Source organism: Mus caroli, chromosome 19, assembly GCF_900094665.2.
Source record: "Mus caroli chromosome 19, CAROLI_EIJ_v1.1, whole genome shotgun sequence".
NCBI classification, from domain to species: Eukaryota; Metazoa; Chordata; class Mammalia; order Rodentia; family Muridae; genus Mus; species Mus caroli.
Window position 1 is genome coordinate 19,424,311 of NC_034588.1, and position 6,803 is coordinate 19,431,113.

Here is a 6,803-nt window from a genome sequence, read left to right on the forward strand (position 1 = left end):
AAAAAAAAAAAAAAAAAAAAAAAAAAAAAAAAAAAAAAAAAAGGATGGCAAAGCAGGAAAAAAAAGCTCCTATTGGGTGATGAATGAAGTTAGGGATCAGTAGAAAATGTATATGATAGATTGGTAAGTGCATACGCAACTATATGACAGTGATATTCATGGTGTGATTGTTATAGTTAAGCATCTGTTATCATTATGGCCAAAATGGAATGGTTTTGAAAACTTCCTGTCTCAGGAGGACTTCAAATTCAGGCTAATATTACTTTGATAACAAATTCACTCTAAAATTTCACCATAGAATACCACTATATTACATTATAGCTTCTAGCTGTGTGGAAATAGTTCAAGCACCTGACTTCTGATGTGACATCATCAGCTTTCAATGAGGTACTTATAAGGATTTAAAATTATTATAAACATCTGTAGTTTATATTATGAGTAACTATCACAACGATGCTTAAAATCAAGTCTGAAGGTTCAAAACATGACATATTTGTAATCACAGAAATACAGAAAGACTCTAAACACAGCTAAAATATTAAGTGTTTGACAGGTAAGTTCTTTCTTATTGATTAATTCTCTGCATCCCCATATCCCAATTTTACAACAACAACAACCAATCAAGCTCAAATGAATAGATGTGAGGAAGTAGGAGAATTTCCTGGTGGTTTCTAGGGAACAAGGAGAAAACTCACACTCCCTAGCTGGAGGCAGTCACTGCTGCTGGTTAAATGAATTCTATTCCCTTCTTCTAAGATTGAAGCTAAACAAACTTCAGTATTGACCACAGCCTCAAGCATCAAATTGGCAAAGGAAAAATACTTGAAAAGTTAAGGAACAAAAACTCTTTGAGATGAATCAAGACGAATGAAGGGGCACCAGGGGTCACAAAAGGTATGTTCTTCACTCATTAAAATACACCATGGTTTACTTGGCCTCAAATACACGATGAAAAAGCATCTTATAGGAAACAGTAATGGCAGTTAATGCATTTGCTGTCCTTTTATAATTTCCTTTTAAAGTAAAGCTAACTTTGACTTAAAATAGGTCACCCAAAACTTAGAAATCATCCATGAAATATCAGCTATTGTTAAAACTACTAAAGTGTGAAGTTTGGGTATCCACATCAGTGAGCAATGATTTAGGTTGTATAAGCTCCTGAGGGGGTGGTGGGGGGGAATCTAACTTTTTAGGTTTGTAGCATATTGGCTTTTTAGTAGATTTTTTTCCAGAGAAGGTTTAGACCTTAGGTATTATTAAACAGCAAATACAGAGACTTTCCATTCTCCAGTGTACATTCCAATGCACAGTCCCTCTAAATGCCAGCATTCTCTTCCAGAGGGTTACACTGGTAACAAGTGTCAAGCCCACATTGATTGACACATCTTCATCACACAACCCTGAAGTTTACAAGAGAGTCTGCTTTGAGGATTGAGCATGCTATGAATTTTTAAAGAAGAATATTGTCAGGTATCAACCATGGTGTGAGGAAGATGGGAAGGATTTCACTAGCATGCAAAACCACCTGTGCTCTACCCATTGATCTGCCCCACCTCAATCCTCAGCAACTGCTGTTTTGTTTTGTTTTTTTTTCACATTCTCTATAGTGTTTTGTTTGTTTGCTTCACTTCCTGGCATTGCGGCTGAGAGAAAACCTGTTATCTGCATAGGTCTGCCTGGGATAGGTCAGCGTGGGATAGAGTTGAAACCATGCAGGGTGGAGACTTGTTATACTGGTTACTCTTATTCACCATTGGCTTATGTTCCCTTGTGTTATTTCCTGTCTTGATAAGTCACTTATCAGCACTGAGGGATAGCTACTGTCTGGCCGCAGCACCAGTGTTACCCATCCACCCTCCAAAAATCATGGTTACAGTGGGTACTTCTAAGTTGGCGAGTTGAAGAGATGAAAGATGTGCCTGATCTGAAGAGGGTGAGAGTACAAGCGTTGGCACCTTGAATAAAGTCACTGTAAATATCTGTACAGGATTTTGTGTGGACACAGCTTTTCAGGGGATTTGGGTATTTGCCAATGTGTGAGTGAACTTTTGTTTACTGAGACAAACCACAAACAATGTTAGGGAGGAAAGATTTGTTTTAGTCTACAGAGTCCACAGGCAACTCTGAGAACCAGGAAGCTGAACAGAGAGATAAGAAGGGGGTGAGAATGAGATTCACCTATCCAAGACACCTCACCAATTAAGTAGTTTTCCACACTAGAACCTACATTTTGAGTTTCCACCACATTACAGTTCTTATCTCAGACTATGAACCCATCATCAAAGATATCACTATATCAGATGCCCACGATATAATAGCCTCTGGCAAAACACGTCACAGACACACCTGAAGCTTACTTTGTTCATCTCCCAGGTGTTTCCCAATACAGCTGAGAAAGCACTCAGGTTGAACCATCACAGCCAAGAAGCACAGTCCATACATGGTGTGGTAAGGCTTCTATAGTCCTGGAAGCAACTGCATGTATCTCAGAGATAGAACAGTTGCCTGTATTGTACAAGAAAGGAAGGAAGTAGAGGGGAGGATGGCAGGCTATCTTCTGAAGTGGCTGTGTTCTGTGTCCCCACAGCCAATGAATGAGGGGTCCTCTTGTTTCACATTGTCAGAACTGGGTGGTGTCAAGCTTGAAGCTTGCACTGTTGCAATGGAAATGAAGGACAGTTCATTTGTGTAACTTGTGTTCCTCCTGGCATATGATGCACACAGCATCTTGTTGTATGTTCATTTCCTATTAGTACATCTTCCCGGGGCAGTGGACAGTTGAGTTTTGAGAGCTCTTTTGTATAACCACCTCATATTAGTATTTGGTTTGCATATATTTTTATCCAAGTCTATAGCCTATCTTCTGATTTTTCTTGACTGCACGCTTCACAGAGAATATTTTAACTTTAATCAATGCCAGCTGACCAGTTATTTCTTTCATGTTTAGCACCTTTGGTATTCTGTCTGAAAATTCAGCTCCGTGTCTGGGCAGGTGTAGGGTTTCTCTACAGGGTACTTTCTGGAAGTCTTACAGTTTTGTCTTTTACATTTAAGACTATGGATATTGAGTTCACCTTTGGGAATAGTAATTGTCTGTCACAAGATCCTTTCCCCTCTCTCCCATACTCTACCCTAGTCTTTTCCTTTGCTTGGTAGGCAGCTGTCGCGTTGTTCCAATATTGCCTGGTGAAATGTCTGTTTTCTCCACTGCACTGTCTGTGCTTCTTTGTCAAAGATCAGATGACTATATTTATAAGTGTCTATTTCTGGGATATCTATTATTACGCTGATCAAATAATCTATTCTTTTGAAAATATTACAATTATGTGAAGTGATTCACACTGTCAAACTCATGGGAACTAGAATTCCTTCTACTTCTGTTTCACCGAAAATTACTGAAAAATAATTGAAGTTTTTGTAGAACATGTTTTCCTAGTGTTAAAATCAGAACTAATGTTTTTCAGAATTTGAAGTAAAGACTAATTTACAAAAAAATTTTTTCTTGGTAACAATTTTGTTTTGCTGTACCTCTTTGTGTCTAAGCATTTGTGTTTGTTAATTACATGTATGTATGTATGTATGTATTGTGTGTGAAGAGCGTGGCTTATGAAGGTCAGTGGACAACTTCTCAGAGTTGGTTTTCTCCTTCTACCATAAAGATCTTAGGGAGGGTCAAACTGGGCTTTCAGGCTTAGCAGCAAGTGTCTGTATCTATTGAACCTTCCATCTTACTGGCCACATGTCTAGCTTAAAACCACATATTTCTATGAAGTATGTTCAATGAATTCTTAAGACAATATTAGATTATAATATTGTGTGTTTTCTTTAAGGTCATTCACAATTGTGTGATGAAGAGAGATAAAGAAATATTCTTGGAATGTATTATTATACTAGAATAATCTCCCCAATACCTTTTGTAGTTCTGTTAAAGAAAAAAATTTCAGTTCAGGAACAGATTTTTAAATTAGCAGATAAATACCAGATATACATATGTTTCTTTCATCTTTGTTGTCTTAGTATCTTCTGTTTGGTGGCTAAAAAAATGGGAAATAGTATTTTAGTTTAAGCCTGAATTAGTGACTTAATTTTGATAAGAGTTTTGATAATATTGTATCCTAAAATAGAGAGACTCTGGTCATTTGGAGGTGACATATCCTCAAAGATTGATTCACAGTAGCCAAGTCACCAGACACAACTTGGGCCACTCCTTAAGTGACAATATGAACGTTACATCGTATAGGAACTATGTCAGCTAACTATCTAAGATGCTTTCTTTGAGCAAATAGTTGTACCCTAGTGACCAGATTACATAAATAGGAAACAATTTTGGAGGCTGTGAAATGAGAGCAATGGGAATTGAGTTTTAACAGGAACGGCTTTCAAGGATATTTTACTCTTTGTCCCTTCAGGGGAGGGGGATTTGAACTATCCATCTCCTTGTAATAATCAGATGTGCAGCCTAAATTTCTTCTTGCAAACTCCCATGCCTTTTTCTAGGTTGATAAATGTGATGCATTGTTAGTTAAAAATGTCATGAAATACGGTTTCAGTTTCCAATATTATGATAAATTTAAGACTAGATTTATGTTTATGTTTTGTTTCTGTTGGGGAAAAATGTAAATATAATAGCCTGACAGCTTACATTGAATTCCAACATTTTGCATTCATTCTTACCTCATTCAAGTTCAGAGATTGCTACACATCCAGGTTGTATGTACCTAAGACCAACCTTGTAATTATATATCATTGTATTTGGATGCCTTACAAATCTTAATAGTCTAGCACTTTCGCATCCCTCTTAATATGCCATGCCTGCTTCTTTTATGGATGACAATTTCTTAAAGGTTTGTTTTCTGTTATGAAGTTATTGTCCCTGGACTGAATGATGACGTAAATCTTTTATCCACATTTGACTAAACGAATCACCCTCAGAAAGGAAGAAAGCAGATATCGTGCTGAGGCCCCCTTTTCTCCCTGCTCTCATCTTTGTCAGCTCTCCCATGATTTTCCATGGTATTCTGATGAAAATGAATGTGTGTGCCTTTCAGTTACAAATTAACATGTCAGCACATTGGCTGCAGGCAGGCTGTAATTCAGAGAAAACGGAAACAATGAACTTGGTATTCAAGTTATGTGTTCCTCCAAAATGTTTAGTGAGTGCAGTGCATTGTTCATAAGCCCATTATTTCAGAATTACACCAAAATTGTAAGTACAAGAAAATAGCTAAGGAGCCAGCATTAGGAATTCAAATTGTGGTAGATCTTGCCAACATCCTACTTTATTTTGACGTGTGACTTGAGTCCTTTACATATGTCTACTAAATAACTCAGCATTTTCACCTTTACTCTATCAGTGGTAGTGGTGGTGGTGGTGGTAGTGGGTAGGGGTGGTTGGTGGTAGTGGTGGTGGGGCTGATGGTGGTGGTGCTAATTCGGTAGTAATGGGTTGCTGCTGGTGGTGGTGTGATGGTGGTGGTGGTAGTGGCAGTGGTGATATGTGTAGAGGGCTCTCTTGGCTCTTGTCGTCTGAAAAGAAATAATTAACTTGATAGACATAGATGATTCAAGCAAAAGTTTACTCAGCAAGACCAAGCAAAGCAAAGCACTCCAATGAGAGATGGGCGTGATCTGCCTAAGGTGGGAAACACCCTCATAGGGTCTGGGTTGCCAAAATTTTAAACAGATTTTATGAATATTTATGAGGCACGTGTGATATAATTATGATATAAAATGATTCCTTTTCCATCTTAAATCATGGTAAACCTGATCTCCCCTTTTAGGGTCCCCACAAAAGGAAGACCTGTCAAAACCACATTGCAAGTGATATTTACAGTGACCTCCAGTCTTTGATGATAGAGAGCCCTGGTCAGCACTCAGGTGTGGGCAAATGCCCTGGGACCTTCACTTTTGCTACAGTAGAAACAACAGTCATTTAGAGGAAATCTCGGCACACCAGGGCATTTGACCATCAGGAGGCACAGTCACCAAGCTGCAGCTGTGTGTCTCCTTGTACCTAATGTCTCCCCTTCCTGTTGTCATTTCTCTCACAAGGACTGGGTACCCTAGCACTGATTTTTAACCTCAAGATTTGTTTCTACTGTAACATTTTTCACACATCCATTTTGCTTGAAGTCATAAATCTCTTCTAAAAGTATAAGACATGCTTGTATGAGACATTGGATTTATTTGTATTAATGCCAATGAAGCGAATGGAAGATTTGCCACAAATCCAGCCCATATTATAGCTATAGGGAAATGGGACAAGTGATGAATTGTCTTGTTTTTCTCTATTGGTAAAAAAGTAAAACATCAGGAAAAGCTACACTTATTCAACATGAATTAAAAGATTAAGTGAAATTTTAATTGGTTATAGGTATGTTTTTCACATGTGACCTGATTCTTGGAGTGACACAGAAGAATGCCTTTGGGACATATAGAGACACATTCAAATATTAAAGAGACATAAACAGGTTCTGTCAAATGGAAAACTCTTGATAGCCTATTAAAAACTCAATTATTCTTATGTCATGATATGGCCTAATGTTGGGAGGGTATGTTCTCAGGCATCCTTGGAGAGTAACCCTGAGAGCCAAAGGATTTAATGCCAGTCCAGATCTCAGTGCATCAGAGCTATCTTTGTGATTCCCGTGCTCTGATGACTGGGCATCAGCCTTTAACAGGAGCACCAAAGCCTTTATTTCTTTTCATCGAGAGTTTACTTTGCTTACTGCCTTGATTTCACATCGACATCTGAACTTCAATGGCAAAACACAACAGTCCTTCTTATACAAAAAACAAAAAAC